Raw genomic sequence first — 21,551 nt, forward strand, 5'->3', positions numbered from 1 at the left:
CACTCTTGAGTCCCTTGTTGTTTATCATGGTACCTGAAGTCCTCTCATGTGACTTCAGAAATGGACTTTCATGGGAGATGTTGTATGGTGATGATTTGGTGTTGAATGCAGAGAACAAAAGGGAGGTAGGGGAGATTTAGGAACTGAAGAGATGGTATGCGGTACATGGGCTTAAGAGTAAATGCAGATAAAACGAAAGTGACAGTATCACGGGCTGGTGACGGTACTGTCAAAGAAGAGGAAGACTGGTCATGTGTGATCTGCCACAAGGGTGTGGGATGTAAAGTAATTCCATCTTGTGCTATGTCTGTGATAAGTGGGTGCATGGGAGATGTAGTGGTATAGAGGTAGACTGCAAGATAATGCCGACTTCATGTGTGCGGTGTGTCAGGGAGAGCAGGTGGAGATTGTCAGGCGTGTAAGGATTATCTTGCTGGTGGGTTTCTTGAGTGTGTGGAAGAGTTTTGTTATTTGGGAGACATGTTATGTGCTGGAGGTGGGGCTGGAGCTAGCTCTGTGGCTGGAGTGAGGAGTTGTTGGAAGAATGTTCAGGGAGCTGTTGCCCCTCCTAACACTGAAAGGGCTCTCCCTCCGTGCTAAGGGATTTTTGTATGAAGCACGTGTTAGGAGTGTAGTGCTGTATGGTTGTGAGACCTGGGCAGCAAAGGAAGACAATATTTGCAGGCTCAAACATACAGAAATGACGATGTTTAGGTGGATGTGCAGCGTGTCCCTGAGTGCAAGGCATGGGGGGGCTAGGTTTACAATTGAAGAGTTGACAAGTAGGATGAGACTGGAGTGCATTGGTGTTACAATCAGGAGAGGTAGAGTGAGATGGTTTGGGCATGTAGGAAATGGGTGCAGAAAGTAAGAAGTGTTAACGTTTGGGGTAGGGTTGCAAGTGGCAGACTGAAAAAGACCTGGGACAAGGTCATAGCGTGACCTCAGGGATAAGTGACTGAACAGAGATGCTGCCAGAGATCAAGCAGCATGGACAGCCACCATTAGGTGACCAAGGCCGACGCATGCAAGCATGATGAAGCCTTTACAAAATGAAAACAAGGAGGTTGTTTTGTACCCTGAGAGAAATATCAAGTGCTGAATTATCACCAAAGAACAGAACACCAATCAGTTCCTATGATGATTAATCACTTGAGTATGAGGTCATTCCTAAGTAGAAAAAAACTGTCTGACATGCCAGACTAAACAGGAGAGTTGTTATCCTAGAGGGTGGCTTTATGAAGTTTCACAATTACTATTCCCTGACAGACACTATATATACAATGTTTATTTAATACCATAACATTTTCATCTATCATATTCTCTTCTGGTACAGTATTAGGCGGGGGCATGTACCATATACTTATCTGACTTAGTACTATTTTCAGATAATTCTACAGTGAGTGCCAAGCCAATTGCTTTCTGATAAACCCACTTAGTGTACTACACTGGGCAGCAAGCATGTAACCAAACAGACATCTGGTAGTCTTGTGGATTAAAATGCTCCAACTGAATGTGGTCAATGCAAGGTAAAATTAAAAGGGGGGGGGGGGCGTTGCTCAGAAAATGCTGCGTGGGGGTTAATGACAAGCCACTCTTGCTTTGTACAGTATGTAGGGAAGGAATAACCTAGAACCAGGCCTACAATCTTAATGTGAAAATAAAGACTTGGACTAACAGACAGACAGACACATAGACAGATAGAGTGACAGGTACACGACAGACAGATGGATCCTTCTTTTGGTTGAATAATATGGTTTGGAGAAATCTTTATTATATCCAACTATCTATTAATAGCTGGAAGCCTAAATCCTGTAAGGAGTGGACACAAACAAATTGCCTTCATGCCACCCTATCCCCTGCCATTTTGCTGCTCTCCCCCTGGCTCACACCCCTCTCCCATATAATTCTCTGCTCCATTCCTCCATCTCATCCTTGTCTCCCCCTCCCTCTACCTCACTCACATACTCTCCTAGCTAGTCTCTCACCCTTCTTCCTCTCCACAAGGCCAAACCACCTCGCTGTATTTCTAGTAATGCTTTCTATCACATCTACATCCACACCACAATACTCGTTCACTGCCTCATTCGCCAGTCTGTCTCTCCATGAACCTCCACATGCTCCTCTCAAATACCGGTAGCCCATTTCCACTGCTCTCACTCAAGACTTGCGTCCTTCCAACAAGATCCAAGCTTCGCTTCCATATGTTAGAGTGGGGATCACAATACTGTCATGCTTTTTAACTTCCATGCTCACTTCCCTATTTCTTATCACTGCATACAATGAACCAGCAACTTGTCTTGCCTGCTGTACCCTTTCAGGGACTTTATCCTCCAAACTTCCATCCTTACTCATCACACTACCCAAGTACTTAAATGCACTCACATTTTCCATTTCCTCACTATCCAGCCTCACTGTGCATTCAGTGACTTCATTTCTCTCGAAAACCACAACTTTTCCTTAAATTTACCCCTAGATTCCATTTCTTACACAAACTCCCAAACTCATTCACCGAGCCTTGCTGTTCCTTTTGCCTTCACTTAACAATACTGTTCGGTGTCATCTGCAAACAACAGAACAGGAAGTTTCTAAATATTGCCCCTTCTCATTAGGGACACTCCAACATTGACTGCCATACCCTCCATCTCTTTCATAACTCTATTCATATACAAACTGAACAACAATGGAGACATAACACATCCCAGTTTCAATCTAACATTCGGACAGAAAAATTCACCCAGTTCACCATCCCCACGCAATGCAGCCCTAACGTTCTCATACATACTCTTTACGGCATTTAACAGCTTCCCATTTACTCCATATATTCTTTTCCACATTCCTTGTCTAGCTCAGTCATATGCTTTCTCAAAATCCAGGAAGGCTGCTTACATCTTCTTTCCCATCTCTGGAAACTTGTCCACTAAACATCTTACAATATCTGAACTATGAAATTTGACTACACTTCGGCTTCAACTGAGCTGAAAGCAGCTAGAGATCTCTGTCAGATTATAACAAACATATTACAGAGGCTGCAACTGCATGAAGGTAAGAGTGAACTGGATGAAATTACTGTTGCAGTTTTGTGAGTCTGCACCTCTTATCTTACATGACACACATGGAGGTCCAGTGAGGCAATGACCCCTGACATTTGACTCTCTCTCTCTCTCTCTCTCCCTCCTTATCCAGTTGCTCTCCCGTTCTGCTCCCTTCCTACTATTCCCCCTTCTCTTAAAGTTTTTTACCTCCTGATTTACCTCTCCTATCTTTGCTTCTCCTCTTATTTGTGGGTGAAGGAGAGTCTTCTGGTTTTACTATACTTGTCTTTATCTCACAGGTGGTTTTGTTAGTCGTAACTTTCCCTACTCCATAGCTGTAGTGTGCAAGTGTGTGTGACTGTGTGCATGAACAGTGTGCATGTGAGCATGTGTGAATGCTATTTTCATTACTCAATTATTCTTGTACATTGTTCCATGTGAGCTTCGAAGCTTCAAGACCAACATGACGAGTTGGTGAGCCAGTTGTACTTAGTTGGAATAAAGTGAGCAAGAAAGTTGGTTGTCTCCCTGTGCCTTTGACTAGTCCCCGTTACATGTACAAATAGCCACGAAAGGACCAACAGCCATGTTACTGCCTGCTTTTATTTATACCACTGTACCTCCTACATCATCATCATCATCCTTCCCCTCCCCTTACATCTTTCCCCCCTTCTTTACCTCACTCCCTCTCCTTCCACATATTCTCTCTCTCTCTCTCTCTCTCTCTCTCTCTCTCTCTCTCTCCCACACACACCCACAGGAGTTGGATTTTAAAGGTACTGTTCCCACACTCTGGCCATGACGACCAGTTTCAAGCACAGACACCACCCTTGCTGAAAGACATGGCAAGATGCAGATATAGAACCACAAGAATAATATGGTAATGAAAGTCATGTTGTGGGTATGCTATATATATATATATATATATATAAAATGTGTGTATGGATGTATTGTGTGTGTGTGTGTGTGTGTGTGTGTGTGTGTGTGTGTGAGAGAGAGAGAGAGAGAGAGAGAGAGAGTGTGCGTGTGTGTGGGGTAGAACGGCGTTATGTAAGAAAGGTGTGATGGGTAGTGTGAGACATAAGGTATACGGATGGTGCAAAAGAAGAAATTAAACACTACGGAAAAACAAGCACACAGAAAAATAAGGAAGGATATTAGATAAAACAAAAATATATGTCTACATGAACTGCATGAAAGGAGGGAAGGGAAACGATGGGAAGGGGAAATGCAGGAGTACAGGAGGGGAGGGAAGGAGAGTGAAGATATACGGGATGGGGAAGCGACGGTAAACGGTGGGATATGGGAATCAGGAGGTGCGACTGGGAAGGCGAGGGGAACGGAGATACAGGGAAAGGGGAGGATGGGGTAGGAGGAGTAGGGTAGGAGGGGAAAATGGGAAGAGAAATGAAGGTTGGGGGATGGGAAGACAGGAGAAGCAAAAGATGATAGAACAAGAGACTGGTTATGAGTGGAGGGGAGTGAAGGGCAGGGAGGGGGATACGGGAGGGAAGGTGGGGAGGGGAAAGGGAAGTGGATGAGGGGCAAACGGGAGGGGAGACGGAAGGGGAAAGGAGAGGGGGAATGGGTAGGGGAAATGGAAGGGGGAAAGGGGAGGGTAAAACGAGGGGGGAAAGGGGAGGAGAAAAGGAGGGGGGAAAGGGGAGTGGAAGAGGAGGGGGGGAAAGGGGAGGGGACAAGGAGAAGGAAAAGGAGAGAGGATGACTGGGAAGGGGAAAAGGATGGGGGACAGGGGAGGGGACAAGGTGGGGAGGGAAAGGGGTTGAGGAGGAGGGGGAAGGAGAGGGGAAGGACGGAGCAAGGGTGACGTGAGAATGACAAAGGGAAGAAGGGGAGGATAATGAGGAGGTAGGGGCAGGTGAACAAGGCTGGGGAGGAGGAGAGGGAGAGGGAGATGTGAGGGGTGGGAACAACAGGAAAGATGAGGTAGAAGTACAGAAAAATGAAGTAGGGGAGAACCTGAAGGAATAAGGGAGAGGATGTGGGAGGAAGAGGGGGAGGGGAGAGGAAGAGGGAAGGGAGGAGGTGAGAGGAAAGAGGGAGGAGAGAGGAAGAGGAGAGTGGGTGTGGAAGGAAAGGAGGACGGAGCGTGGAAAAAGGGAGGGGGGTGTGGCAGGAAGAAAGGTGTGGGTGTGAAGTGTGGAAAAGGAGAGGGGTGTGGGTGTGAAGTGTGGAAGAAGAGGTGCAGGCGTGTGGGTGTGTGAGAGGGAGTGGGGAGGGTGTGTGGGAAAAGATACAGACAACCCGACGGACAATGCCACAGAGAACTTTTTTCCCACCACTAGCGTAACACTGACCTTGGAGGATGGTAAAAACAGGCTTCCCCCCCACCCCTAAACCCCCACACAATCACAATTCCCCCCATACCTCCACTCTAACTCCCTTCACGCCACACCCCCGCCCTAACTCCGCCAACACCACACCCCCACCCTAACTGCCCCCACATCTCACCACACTCCCACCCTAACTGCCCCCACACCACACCACACTCCCACCCTAACTCCCCCCCACACCACACCACACTCCCACCCTAACTGCCCCCACACCACACCACACTCCCACCCTAACTGCCCCCACACCACACCACACCCCCACCCTAACTGCCCCCACATCACACTCCCACCCTAACTGACCCCATATCATACTCCCACCCTAAATGTACCCACATCATACCACACTCTCACCCTAACTGCCCCTACACCACACCACACTCCCACCCTAACCGCCCCCACACCACACCACACTCCCACCCTAACTGCCCCCACACCACACCACACTCCCACCCTAACTGCCCCCACACCATACCGCACTCCCACCCTAACTGCCCCCACACCACACCACACTCCCACCCTAACTGCCCCCACACCACACCACACTCCCACCCTAACTGCCCCCACACCCCACCACACCCTAACTGTCCCAACACCACACCCCACCCTAAGTGCCTCCACATCACACCACACCCCACCCTAACTGCCTCCACACCACACCACACTCCCACCCTAACTGCCCCCACACCACACCACACTCCCACCCTAACTGCCCCCACACCACACCACACCCCCACCCTAACTGCCCCCACATCACACTCCCACCCTAACTGACCCCACATCATACTCCCACCCTAAATGTACCCACATCATACCACACTCTCACCCTAACTGCCCCTACACCACACCACACTCCCACCCTAACCGCCCCCACACCACACCACACTCCCACCCTAACTGCCCCCACACCACACCACACTCCCACCCTAACTGCCCCCACACCATACCGCACTCCCACCCTAACTGCCCCCACACCACACCACACTCCCACCCTAACTGCCCCAACACCACACCACACTCCCACCCTAACTGCCCCCACACCCCACCACACCCTAACTGTCCCAACACCACACCCCACCCTAAGTGCCTCCACATCACACCACACCCCACCCTAACTGCCTCCACATCACACCACACTCCACCCTAACTGCCCCCACACCACACCCCATCCTAACTGTCCCAACACCACATCCCACCCTAACTGCTCCCACACCACACCACACCCTAACTCCCCCAACCTCACACCCCCACTCTAACTGCCCCCAGCACCACAACCTTACCCTAGCTATCTCAAACACAACACCCCCACCCTAAATGGCCCCAAAGCCACATCCCCACCCTAACTGCCCCCACACCCCGCAACTTTCCCTCCATACCACCCCGAATCCACCCACACCACCACCCTAACTCCGCTCACACCACAACTCCACACAAGCAGACTTTACTGATCTATTGGATGTCCCGCAGACATGTCTTAAAATAAGCCCGCTAATACCAATACACCATTCCTGTATGAAACAGCCCTAGCACGTATATATTCAATATGGACGGTGGGTGTTAGCGCCGAAATGGCGACATGTGGAGGTGTTTCGTATGTAGGAGGACTACTTGGCCTTGGGAGCAGGCTATGAAGCCTCAGCCCAGAGTCGGACACACACAAATAAATTTATACAGACAGATATAGAGGGGGGACAAGGAAGGAGTAAGGGAAAGTAGAGATGGGTGGTGCGAGTGGTAAAAAGTAAAGAGGATGTAATGAAAGGAGAGGATAAACAAAGTGGACACGTAGTTAAAAAACGCACTGAAATGGGACAAAAATATGACGAAAATCTGATGAACGAAATGGCAGTGAAAGCTGCTCTAAATTGTAAAAGAAAGCAACGACACAAAATTGCAATGAAAAAAAATCACTGAGAGATGACAGGTGAAGTCAACAAAGAGCGGATAAGTAGGTATCAATGACGGGTAGAAAGAACATAAAAAATACAAAGCGAAGGTCTGATGGGCCATATAATGCAAATGACATTAAAAATATGCCCATAACACAAGTATACCAGAACTGATACTCTAAGACCCAAAGGAGACTAAAGAAAAATACCAAGGAAAAGGTATACTCTTTCCAAACTCTTTATACTAGGTAGCTTTTAACCATCGTGTGAAAATAACTACGTGAATGCGCAGAATACAGCAGATATGATGAACTAATAGCCACAGAAGAACTGGAAAGTAAAGAAAGCCAGAGAAGGGAGGTATTTCCCGAGGACGTGATACAAGGCAGCTCCCAACTACTAAGAGCGTTATAATCACAACGCACACAAAAGTATTTGAAAGTAGAACAAATATAATACAGAAAAAAGGTTTTAAAAAAGAAAAAGAAAAATGTCAGGAAAAGCGGAAATCTTTTCTAAAATCCAAATGCGATACAAGACGGCTCCCAATCATTATAGGTGTGGCAACTGCATTAATAAAAAATATATAGCAAAATACATGTAAAACAAAGAAGAATGAGGATGTACTACAAAAAAAGAAGTACAGAAATGGGCGACACATCCCAAACACAGATGCATGGATACGATGCAGCATTAACTATCTGAAGGCAGAGGCATCTCTAGTAGGCTATTCCATCACATGTAACATCACACAATTTTACTGGGTCCACAATAAGTAACAGAAGACTAAGAGTTAACAGCTACATTAATTCTCATGGCCGCGACAATTCTAGTGGGCCTATTCTGTTTTTAGTTAACGCCAGATTATTCATTCTGCTTTGCGAGTCATGGAAGCCTGAGTATTATACGTGTCAAATTATCTGCGAGAAAAGACAACGGCTCAACAGAATATATAACAAACGATGAAAAACAGAGACATTTCCTAATCCCAGATGGCTGGCAATATCGAGTGAGAGAGAGAGAGAGAGAGAGAGAGAAGGGTGAATGAATCATGTGTTTGTGAGAGTGAGGGAGCGAGCGTCACACACACACACACACACACACACACACACACACACACACACACACACAGCAGACCGAGGCTAGGCGGGCCAGACGTCGTACTTCTGACCTTGAAAACGCAGCCGCCGACGAGGAGGGGACGAGAGGGAGGCAGGGCGGGAGGGGAGGTGAGGGAGAGGGGGGGAGGAGGATGAAGCGCCGCGCGGTTGGGCTCAGGATGTGTGTGTGTGTGTGTGTGTGTGTGTGTGTGTGTGTGTGTGTGTGTGTGTGTGAGAGAGAGAGAGAGAGAGAGAGAAAGAACATCATCATCAATGGAGGAGGGCTTTGTTTATCATCCAACATGGGACGGATGTGTTGGACTGGATGTGGCGTGGTGGTGCTAAGGATGAGTGAGTTGGGGAAGTGGATGTGGCAGAGGGTGTGAGTGGAGTATGGAAGCCCAGCCAAGCCTAACCATGTGAGGGAGAGAGGGGGGAGAGGCCCTGATGGGGAGCTCTGTCGCCGGCCACTCCACTCAACTCCCTCCTTCCTTTGCTTCCCTCCACCTTCAGACCTTTACACTTCCTCCCTCCGTCCTTCACTCCCCTACACTTCATTCTTCGTTCCTTTACTCCACTACACCCCCTCCTATCTTCGGTCACTCTTACACATTCCTCTCTTCCTTCACTCTCCCGTATTCCCTCCTTCCTTCACTCCTCTACATTTCCATTTTCACTTCCCTCACTCCGGAATACCCGCTCCCTTCACTACCTCCCTCCTTCCTTCACTCCCCTACATTCCCTTCTTCCTTCCCTACACTCCTTCCTTCCTTCACTCCGATATTCCCTCCCTCCTTCACCCCCTAAACACCCTCCCTCCTTCCTTCACTCTCCTAAACACCCTCCCTCCTCACTTCACTCCTGTCCAGGCTACTCCCATCCTTCACCCATATCCCGACCGTCATTCTTTCACTCCCATTCTCTCCCTCCTTTAGTCACTCTTCCCGTCCCTCTCCCACTTCTAAGTTCTAGTCATGAGTGTGAGAAGAAGAGGCACCGAAGGGGAGTTAGCGTCGCAGGCCACTCCACTCAATTCCACTCCTCTTCCCCCTCCCCCCATCCCCCACCTCTCACTTCCACTTTCTCTTCTTTCACCTCATTCCTCTTACTCCCTTCCCTGCAGCTTCTCTTCTGCCTTCCTCTCCATCATTTCCTCATCTCTCCACCCTTTACGAATTTCCTCCAGTGCCCCTACAACACACACACACACACACACACACCACTCCCCTTGTGACTCACCTCATGCTTCACCTACCGTATCATCTCTAAATCTTTCACAATTTTTAAGTCGCACAACAACAGGAATGCTGTGGATTAATAGTACTGTCCTTAATCACCTACTACCAATACTTACAAGCACCATTAAAAAGAAACCAGCTTCTGAGAGAGAGAGAGAGAGAGAGAGAGAGAGAGAGAGAGAGAGAGAGAGAGAGAGAGAGAGAGAGGCCACTTCCCACCTGTGCAAATCAATCGACCTTCCTCAACCTACATATTACGGAGGTATGACCAAGGGACATGCATGGCCCGACCGGCGCCGCGTGGACAGGCTGGTGGAGGTGATGGAGGGAGAACATGTGAACATAAGAGGAGGATTACTACAGCAGGCCAGTCGGCTTGTGCTAAGCAGTTCTTATATGAGTGCGACTAAACTCCTAGAATAAGGAAAGCAGAAAGGAAATGGATGGGGGAGAGAGGGAAGGAGTGAAAGCAGTGAAAGATGAGAGTATATAAAGAAGTCATGAAGTGCAGACAAGATGGATGTGGATGTGTGGAGAAGAAAGTGGAAAGAAAAAAAATATCGTTAGATAAGGAAAGACAAGACGAGTTACAAAAACAGAGAAGACAAAAAAATAAAGAGTACAGAGTGGTGAAAACGATGACACACGACAGGAAAGGGAATGCAGAGGAAAACAATACACTAAAGAAAACAAGTGGGGGAAGAAATGAAGGATAAGCAAGAGGGATAATAGTGGAGAAAGAAGCGACATAAGAAAAAAAAATGGCATAAAGAGATAAGAGGAAAAGAGAAAGGAAGAGGCGAGAGGAGAAACGACAGGGTAAAAGGTAAAACAAATAAAACAACGATGGATGAGGCGAAAGAATGGGGAAGATGGTGGCAGGGAAAAGAGGAAATGGTTAGGAGAGGTGGACGGATGAATGAGAAATATGAAATGAATGGATGAGTAAATGGCAGAAAAACAGAAGAAAAATGAGAGAACAGAAAAGGTAGAAAACCACCACGGAGAGAGAATGAACATCACAGGATAACTGCAGTAGGCCGATTGGCCCATGCTAGGCTGCTCCTTGAAGGGTAACTCAACTACTAGAATGAGTTTAGGATAGCAAAGAAGGCTCTCTCCCGCCCTCAAAACCCTCCAGCCGAAGCCAGCAGGAAAAAATCAGAAGGAATTCCACGCAGTATAGAAAAACTGTGGACAATTTACAGGAAAGTGTGAGACAGACAGGCAGACAAACACACAGAGGGGAGTGGTAAGAAAAATAGAAAAGGTGATAAGGGGTACACGCGATAAAGAAATAAATAAGAGAAAAAATGACCGTGAGGCAGGAAGAGGGAGAGGCGGGAAAAGGACGGAGTGAGGGGGGAGGGGAGGTAACGTGAACAGGGGTGAGTGAGCAAACGGAAGGGATGGGGGGAAGGGGGGATGACCTACGTAGTATTATCCTCACGTGGTTGTAGTAGTAGTAGTAAAGGAAAAAGTAGTATATGGAGCAGTTACAGATTACAGCAGTGTAGTAAAAAACATTATCCTTTACCAGTGGTCTTCTTTTGTAGAAGTAATGTAAATGAGCTCGTAATATATAAAGGTATGATTGCATTGAATCTACTTAAATCAGTTTAACCTCCTTTAACATGGGTTCTCAGTGTTTGAAAAAGTGTTAGTGATAGCTATAACATATACCAAGAGGCAGTAGCCAAGGAATATGCATTACTCACGTCGTAGCAGTGACAAATGCAGCAATAAATTAGTGACACGCATAGGCCTACTTATACTTGAAGCTTCGGGAAAGACGTAAAATGACACCTTCAATAATGACGTCTCTATATTCTTCGTACTGCCAGACGATTTCATTCAGCTACCAAGAAACTATGAACTAGAGGGGGTAGATATGGCCCTCGTTAACTCTTTAGTACGTGGTCTTTTCTAAAATTACAGTAATTCCTCGCTAAGTTGGATAAAATCTCCGGTGGTAGCACAAATGATAGTCACTGCAATGAAGATAAAGTAGTCACGTGTTAGCCTTTCTGCACGCCTACTTACACGTATTGCATAAGACATCCACATATTTATATTCTTAATTGCAAGGAATTCAAGCACAAAGTTTATGGCACCGAGAGAGAGAGAGAGAGAGAGAGAGAGAGAGAGAGAGAATCTTTAAATTACGATGGCATCTTAAACATCATTGATGTAACTGTCTGGTGATTTATTCCGTTTACGGTTCTCTTGCGGTGTAAGAAATTAGCAGCAATCTCCATATACGATGGTTACTTACATCACTCTGGGAAGCCTTTTATAAGCAGTATTATAAATACTTCAATTCCATGACGCCATGACGCATTTATCTTGCTACTCAAGACGATATTCATCTTAGAAATAATTTAACAGTAAAGAGGCTAAAGAAGCGTGTAGCTAACAACCCTGTTCGAAGTCTAATCCAGAAAAAAAATAAAATAAACGAATGACAGTAACAATACAAACCACGCTATGTGAAAATGAGTCAAAATATGACATGCAGTAAGACACCGCACTGAAGAGGATGACACGAAATACTGGTAAAAAACAACAACAACCCTATTTTCCCGGTTTAGTTATCGTTTGTATAATCCCAGAATACCAGGAGACGAGCCCGGCATTCTTCACTTCGATACATGGACCAGTTTTTCATGGTCCAGTGTTACCTGTCTTCAGCGACCGCTTTAGTTTCCGCACTTTTAGCGACCAACTGACGTCTTTTAACGAATGATATGACGTGAAAGCTACTACCTTACACAAAGTTAAGTTTTCCAGAGCAACTGCAACGATCCGCGTATTTTCAACGAACGGTGCAGTCCTTATAACGAATATTGGTCGAACTGAAAATGAAAACCATGTACCGTCCTCTCCTATATTTCAGACACCCATTATCTATCAATCGTCCAATCCGTTATTGCCATCAGGAGTGTATGCACCCGGAACTGGACTATCCGTTAAAAAGAAAAAAAAAAAAAGTCTGGACAAATGGATGTTTTCATGATCAAATGTTTTTTGCAGGTGCAGTAACTTACATAATATCTAATAACAAATAATTTTTAAACGATAATGTACTGCATTTTAAAACTAATAAAATGTAACAAAAAGAAGTTACATACTTTAAAAAAATCTGACTTATAAACTTGTCGAACATTAACTTACAACCCGTGCATCTTGACCGGACGATACAATTTTAACGCTGAACATTAAAAACGTTATGTAAACACCCAAAGGAACACGATACATTTTCAGTGCAACTATTATGTAACCGACGTCTGATCGACGTGACACGTAATGCTGGCGAGATGTGTGAGCCTGGCAACACAGAGAGAGAGAGAGAGAGAGAGAGAGAGAGAGAGAGAGAGAGAGAGAGAGATTTTGCACATTTAAGACTTCACAAAACTACTGTAAACCTACACATGACACGAAGAATATTTATAATCAGCTGTTACAAAGAAATCCCCCCCCCCTTTCTCTCTCTCAACCTTGAACAACCCAAGTGACCATCTTCCTGACATTCCTCACATTCACACCCGCTCCGCTCACCCCTACCTTACCAGGCCGGACAAGCTTAGCCCCAGGCCTATGAGAATTCATCCACCTGAACAGTCACCTGGTAGTACCAGTACAAAATATTTGCAAGATGTCCTTCCCGAGCTGAGTAAAATTCACCAGGTGGCAGCAGGAACACAGAAATACTGCTCTGGGTTCTTTCTGAGCCTAATCGTCTGATAGGAGCAGGAATAAAAAGGAAATCATCACAAACGAGGGATTAATGGAGGGTGTCTTTAATTCCTCTGATGGAATTCCTGCCAGAATAAGATATTCCAGCATCATAATACAGATGAAAAATATGAAAGATGAGCAAACCCTCTCCAGAATGCCAATAAACTTTTAATTATGCAATCATATTCAACAATTTTCATACCTTCGCTAACTCTTGATCATACCCAATTTTATTGCTGTTTTAAGTTTATTTACAAGACAATTATTTACTATACTCCAATACTGAATGACAAATTACTTAACAGACTTCAGGAGTTGTGAGAATTATCGTCTATCAATCTTTCTGTCTGGCAAACTAACGAAAGCTTTCTGGTCTCATCACTACTTTCCAATGCCATTACCTAGAGAATGATCATAAAGAATCTGATAATTTTAGTGCCACTAACCGTCTGAAGCCTTCTGCACCTTAAATGTATGTCATGAACGACTTGCAGTATAACACGTCAATATAGTAAAACTGAATACCAGTCCTCTACAGATGCATTTCAAAGCCTGTTAATAGGAATGGCGACTCTGGCTACCCTAATGACGTATTCAGTACATGGGACTCATTAACTGTCACGTGATGTTACTAGGCTGTCACTACTGATATTATATGATGTCTCCACCCAGCAACAAGTCAGTCAAACCGGCCGGCTAACTTAAAAACATGAAGCGTAAACAAATTCTAAACAAACTACTCGGGAGTAAGGCCTAACAAATAGCGTCAAGAAAGACAAGGTTAAGGTGTCAAAGGAAGAATCAATATTATACAATAAGCTACGGATGAGATTTCGCGCCATTTTCCCAGGTGGTGTGTTGGTGTGGTGTGGCAGTCAGCTGTGTACGTCACGTGGGAGCCGACCCGTCACAGGCCCAAAACATCCGTGGAATTCATTTTCGTCCGTCTCATTAACTCCCACGCTTTTCTCGTGTTATGTATGGTCATGCATCATGGGTCCGGGTATAAATATTGTTGTTTTCGCCTGGTGTAGCCATGAACAATGCAGGAGCAGGGGTGTACAATGCAGGAGGGTGTGCGGGGTCCCCGAAATGCGCGCCACATGGTCGCCACACTAGCCTCGCAACGGACCCCGTCTCGCCACGTGGGAGCGACGCTTCTTGCACCACTTTTAGCCTTTCTCTCATCATGCCTGTGCGTTCCTACGAAATATCTATGCTCCAGACTTGTTCACTAACAAGTCTGTAAGATTACCGACGAGGAAGATTGATTTCTGTGCATGACAAACGACGTGAATTTGACAGGAGCGTGAGGTGGGCGGCAGTGAGCGCGAGGGATGCCGCGAGGCTACCTCCGGTCGATGGTCGTCCTGGCAACGGAATCAGCTGTCTTGGTGCCGCAACTCCGCCTAATAGAATAATCTCATTTACGTTCACGTCGTCATCCATACTAATATTATATGACTCAGATACGATGTATATACCCTGAATATCTCAGCTGGTTGTACAAATGACATAAATTTGGACGGAAATGCATATATTACAGACACTATAAGCGGGTGTCATTCGGCGTCGCCTCCCACCCCAAGTTGCCGCCGCCACCACCACCGCCGCCGCCGCTCCTACTCCAGTCAGCTGATATTTCCCGCCACGCTCACCACCCCACCATTCATGACACACACACATACACACACATACACACACACGACACTTAGGTGATGCACACTACGATGAGTTATGTGGTCACACTACAACTACACTAGTTCATTAATTCCCTATGTATTAAAACCATCCTCAAACCCATGTCCTTCAAACAGGCTGATCTCTGTTATTCATGAATGTGAATAATCGACTGAAGCCGGAAATGTGGCAATGAGGAAACATAAACAAATTTCCACATTCCTCGACATCATCAGAATTTCCCGTCCGATACATAGTTCCCTTAGTGAAAGTCCAACCAGAAAACTAGTCCAAACTAAATGCTTCAAAGGTTACAATGAATAAACAACCTTCCCCAAAACTACTCCCAATGGGAAAGGTCACACACACACACACACACACACACACACACACACACACACACACACACACAATCCTCACGGTTCCGATGAATGAATGAAAGAACAATTGGGCGTACAACTTGTTTTTTGTCCTCATTCTTCCGCGCTTACGTCCACAATGACACCTCTTATCCACCCCCTTTTCAGATGTTGTCATTCTGGAGGTATTCATAAAAGAATCTTAATTTTTACTGTAAGAAGGTCTCCAACGTAGACATTTTTTATGAATGTTATCGTATTTCTTTAACTTAAATATTAATAACCAATTTTTCCGACAAGCGGCACCTGATACCAGTTAATTATTCTTATTGGAAATTGAGTTTGGGGTGTATTTATTTCAATATTTACGGTTCTTTGGCTTTTTGTGTGTGTGTGTGTGGGGTGGGGGGTGGGGGGGTGTTGCTATCAAACTATATCAGAACAGCTTAGTTACATTACTGAAAGTTCTATCCTTCCTATAGCTTCTCCAGCGGTTATATATATATATATATATATATATATATATATATATATATATATATATATGTATGCATGTATGTATACAAATCCATTTCCGATCAGTTTTACTTTTCCCCCTCATTCTTCTCATCCGCCCTTTATAAATCACTTCAAAATGACGGACTCAAAATAAAAAGAAAATGGCAAACTTTTTTTTTTTTTTTAACACCTGAACTCCACTACGATGCGTCATCCCAGCCCTCTGACGTGAAGCAAAAGTATGTCATCAAAATGAGGTAAATTTCGACATCCTGTGTTTATGCACTATCATCAGCATCCTATGGCATCATTTAACGCCTTCACAACGATGACGTCTTGTATATTTTCTTCTGATCTTCTCCGGACTATTTTACCCTAAGATTCGAACTTAAAACTTTAAATAAACAGTACACTAATGGGCACTCTCCTACTGTGAACAACAATGATGATGATTAATAATAACAATACCGTAATAATAATGAAGATAATGTTCATATTCAGGATAGCCGAGACCTTTCAGAACGGGAGAGGTCTTTTATAACTTCATTAATTCCTTCACTATGAAAGGGCTTTCTTGTCGAATATAAATCGTTTGGGGGAGCAAGAGAAATAAAGTACACTACCGTAATGATGAGATATTGTCATCTCGTTAGTCAGATGGTATTTTAATACTGTTATACCGCTACCTCCAAACGATCTGATGCAGATTAGGTGAGATTTCTTTTAATGTCAGTGTCCAAAATAAAGTATTACCAGGTATTCATATTAAATTTCGCAATATCGCAACATACCCTCATTTTGCATTCGGCATATCGCCATACCGTAATATACCCATATCTTGTATCCATCTTTGTTATCGTCGTATTAAACTTGTGAATACATGAACATACCTTCCTACACCCCTGTAACGCTACGAAAGGGACGTAATGGGTTTAAAGGCGACCGTATCCACCGGTAATACTTGTAATCCCACCTTATCATGAAGTTTTCAAAGATCAATTTCACATCCCTTTCCATCCAACTTCGACCTTCCTGAAAATGTAGGTTATAGAGTTGCTTAACCCTTTCACTACGAAGACCCCCCCCCCTTTTTTTTTTTTGTCTCCATGGGATTTTATTTAGCCGACTTCTTTTTTAAGCGGATGACAGATTTTTTCGAACTGAACTGGTAACAGATACGTTTTTCCGTTCACTACAATGACATCAATTTATATTTTTCCTCTTGTCAACTTCCCACCATTTTATCCAGCTTTGTAGAACACTCACGCAGCGAAGGGGTAACAAAGGCTATATCCAACTTCTGTTCGAAAAGCTTCTCCTAAGCTGAATAAACTCGTCAGGCAGGGAAGAAGTAATTTACATGAGCACTCTCCTACTCTGGAGAAAATACACTGAAAGTAACAAGGTAAAATCATCCTGTGCTCAATTTCATACTCCATCCCATTCCGTTTTTACCTGTCTGAAACTGCTATTAATGTTTTACGCTGATTACCTAAGGAGTTCGGGAATCGTAAAGTTTGTTTCAAATCAGAATTCCTTCCTAAGTTCAATAATGTCGTTTTATGGTTGACTGATTATATATATATATATATATATATATATATATATATATATATATATATACCGCCTGATAAATGAGTTAATGGAGAAAGTGATTAATGTCTTGAATGAGGCCATTCCTGTGTCGTGTCCAGTACAATCACTTTTGTAGTGTAGCAGTGTTAATGAAAAGGTTGTCACTGTGGACATAGGGTTCACTGAACTACTGAACAAGGTCATTCCTGACAATAAAAATGTTACGGTACCACAGTGGCAAAGGGGTTGAATGGAGATGGTACTGGTATAATTCAAGAGGTTATTCTGAGCTGAATGAAACAGTATGACGCTAGCCACAATAAGAGAATAGTAGTCACACTTACAATATGGTTTTAACAACAAACCTGAACTTCAGATTCTCACCCAAGCTACTTCATAACATACAATGCAGGAATATTATGATTTTTTTTTTTTTAATGTATATATAGGTCAACTTTCACTTGCTTTAAGGTGTTTTGGTACTGCTAATATGGCAGTGGTATATAACAATATTGCTTACAAGGCCAATTTTACTCTCTCCCTCACACACACACACACACACACACACACGTACGTACAGTACGTCCGTCTTCAAATTCTTCATATGCTAATGGACTGGCTCCCGGGCTACTTTTTACTCCAAGTCCATGCTCGTGCCTACTTATAAGCCTGCCAGCTGAACCAGTTACCCTTCCTAGTTTGAAAAAATCGCCTACTCTAACTAAATTCGTCTGGGGGCGGCAAACAACACACACACACACACACACACAAATCAATCACTCTCCCGGCTCCTCAAAAATCGTTTAATGCATCACCTCCCAACCACAAAAACCATTTTCCTCCTGCTCCTCCTCCTCCCCCTTTGCGTGCATTTCTCTCACCATTCAGAGATTTGAGCTCTGCCAACTGAGCGATTATGTAGCTAAACTTCCATGTCCATTTGCCCAACTCTCCCAAATCCGTAGGAGAAAATCGTTGAGAAACATGGGTCTGATTGTTAGAATCTTTGAAATTTTCGAAAAATCTTACAAGAAATGTCCATTAACAAAAATATATGAAACCATGCTTCAGCGATATTCTAGCAATGTTTATAAAATTTTTATCCATTTCCCTACATATTTATTACTAAAGGAATTCCAACTCTTGCTGAAATGAGGATATCGTACTTCATCTAACGATAATTTCCAATTTATTATGCTTTGCCGTATTCTAGTAATAATCATCCTATTTCGAAACGATTTTTCATTCAGTCATTACCAAGATAAAGCGATGACTAAGTAATTTCTGCTTATTCCAAAGCGATCTACAGCTTATGATCAAAACATCCTACCACCTTTAGAATGTAAACTTAGCGGCATTTGCTGTACGATTTTGGTTTGGCAACGCCAGCGTTTATGGTGGATGAAGTATGCCCACACTCCAAAATCGTTTATACTATGAGGATATTTCAACCTGAAAAGAAAAGCACGCATAGGTGGAGTGAGGGAAGAGGGAGGCAGGGGCCTGGAGGGTGGGAGGAGAGAGTCTGCTTTGACTGGGCTGGGGAAGGGGGGGAGGGAGGGACGGATCCCCAGTCAGCGTATTCACGAACCCAGTGGCCCCTTAGGTTGGAGGGTGAGGGGGCGGCGGTGGAAGGTCGTTTAAAGGTGGAGAATTTGTAGGACTATAGAGACAAATTGTGCTGTGTTGATTTGTGTGTGTGTGTGTGTGTGTGTGTGTGTGTGTGTGTGTGTGTGTGTGTGTGTGTGTGTGTGTGTGTGTTGGAAGACTTAAATGCTTGATAAATAGTCCACATTTTGCCGAGTTGGATGAGTGACGGTGTAAGGATGATGTGGGTATATCAGTATCTACCTATATTTCTGTGTACAGATGTGTGTACGCATGTGTAGGTTATTGAAAGACCATTTAAATGTAAACATTTTTTTGTGATACCAAAGAAATTGTGGTGTGCTGAGTGAGGGATAGACGATGAATCAAGTGTACGTTGCAGCTGGTGAACGAATGTGAAGTTATATTTACTAAGCTGTGTGTGTGTGCATGTCTGATGTATGACATCTATACTTCTCAGTACGACGTGTGGATGAGTAGGTTATGTGTAATGCTTACGCTTGCGTACTGTTAATGTAATCAGTGTGTTTAAGTATCAAAGCAGATAACGTACAACCCCGTGTTTTACAATCGCACTAATACCATAAGGCCACTGAACTCAAGCCTGCCAGATACTGTTGCTGTCACCTGTCGGTCCGAGTTCAATTCCGGCTCTATATGCGCTGATTTGCACATACACTAAGTAAGGAATTTGCATTCATACACTTCTCTGGTCAATATAAATCAACGTCCGATCATAACCCTTAAACAGCAGGACTTTTTATATATTATTCGTGCTGTCACCAGACGATTATTCCATCTTAAGACTGATGCTTGGTACAGTTCTTCTACCTTCGCTTAGCCGGACTTTCGTCCTTTTACAGCTTCTTGCGCAAATACCCATGGCAGGAAAAGACAGTGCTACGTCTGCATCCTATCCATTGCACTCCTTTAAGACTAGCATATTCTAGCGTTAATCTGTTGTTACAACCCGTCATTCAAGATGGAGAGATGGCAATTTTAGGCCGAATTCAAGTAAAGAATATCGTAAATGGAACAGTTTCCATTATTTCTTTACACGGTCTATCTATCTACTGCCAGGGTACGTATTATGATTGTCGTTGCGTCAGATATTTTATTCATCCTGAGGAAATCACTGCCCTTTAAAAGGTAATGGTGATTATCACTAACCCCATCAGTATTCCTGGGCATTTTATTTTCTCCCTGCTACGGCCACCTGATTTTTGATCAGCCAAGGAGAGACTACGGTACTGACAGCATAAAAATCTTTCAGACTTCATAACACAACACGTGACAAGAATACAACAGACGGGTGGACGTGAGGGTGACAAAGCAGGGCGGCGGTAGTAGTAAAGTAGTGAGAGTTGATGTAAACAAAGGTGCTGATAACGCAGATAACGATGAATGAGTGGCTCAGCAGCATGGGTCAGAGGGGACGAGGAGCGAGAGAGAGAGCAGCAGGCAGCTTTTGAAATATTTAGGGGGGAAGAAAATAACTGGGAAGGAACTGACAAGCAAGAGGACTTTTTATCTTTTTTCTTTTTTTCAATGTGTGATGAAAGAAGCGAGTAGTAAGTTTCTTGTTGTGACTCTTTCATGGCAAATTTATCACTTGAGTACCATGACGCCATTCTTAAGTTATTCTTGGAATCTCTATACGACTTTACCAGAAACACAGGAAAGCTCTTTCCTGATGACGGGTTTAATGAAGGTTTCATTAAATCCATTAATTACAAAAATCACATTTTCTAAAATCATTTGGAGAGGAAACAGTCACCAAAAAAAAGTGAAAAACGATTAAAATATATATACCTTATATATATATAAGCTATTCAACTCGCGAAAGGTTTCTCGTCTAAAAGCTTTAACGAAAGCTGTATCTCACCCCTATGAACATTTGTGTCAAAATACCAGGAACAAAATACAAAAGACGCCATTTTAGTGAGGGGACTGACAAATACTCAGATGTGGGCACTAAATCAAGGTTTAAGATTCCACTGTAGTAAATAACAGAGAATAATAAGAGCACAGAACCACTTTAATAACCCTAACTTTGAACCTCTAACCTTGCCAAACTATCTCCCGCTTCTCAACCTTCGAAACTCCCCAACTCTCCTCCCCTCCTCTAACTCCACTCTGACCTCCCAAACAACCCTCCTCCCCTCTCTTAAACTCGCCAGTCCACTCCCATCTCCCAAACCCTCCAACTCGCTTCCCCTCTCCAAAACTCCCCAACTCCATTCTCATCTCGTAACTCCACCACCCTATTTTCCTCCTCAATCTAGTGCCTCAATTCCGCAGCCTCGCCACCCTCCCTCAAAACCCTCTTACCCCGATACCCTCCTCTGCCCTCCCCTTCCAACCCATCTCCCATGAGGCTCAAGAATCTCTCTCCCTTCCCTCTCTTCCTCCCTCACCAACTTCTTCCTACCTATCTCCCCAAACAGTTACTCTTCATCCCTCCCTCACTGACTTCTTCC

The 21,551-nt window shown here is 44.3% G+C and overlaps 1 protein-coding gene across 1 annotated transcript in view; it reads right to left on the reverse strand.

The window, feature by feature from the left end:
* crp (transcription factor cropped) overlaps nucleotides 1-21,551 on the reverse strand; it is a 70,403-nt gene that overhangs the window by 11,830 nt on the left and 37,022 nt on the right.

Source organism: Coenobita brevimanus, chromosome 97 (genome assembly GCF_032717465.1).
Source record: "Coenobita brevimanus isolate Jiangsu-jjx chromosome 97, ASM3271746v2, whole genome shotgun sequence".
Classification (NCBI taxonomy): domain Eukaryota; kingdom Metazoa; phylum Arthropoda; class Malacostraca; order Decapoda; family Coenobitidae; genus Coenobita; species Coenobita brevimanus.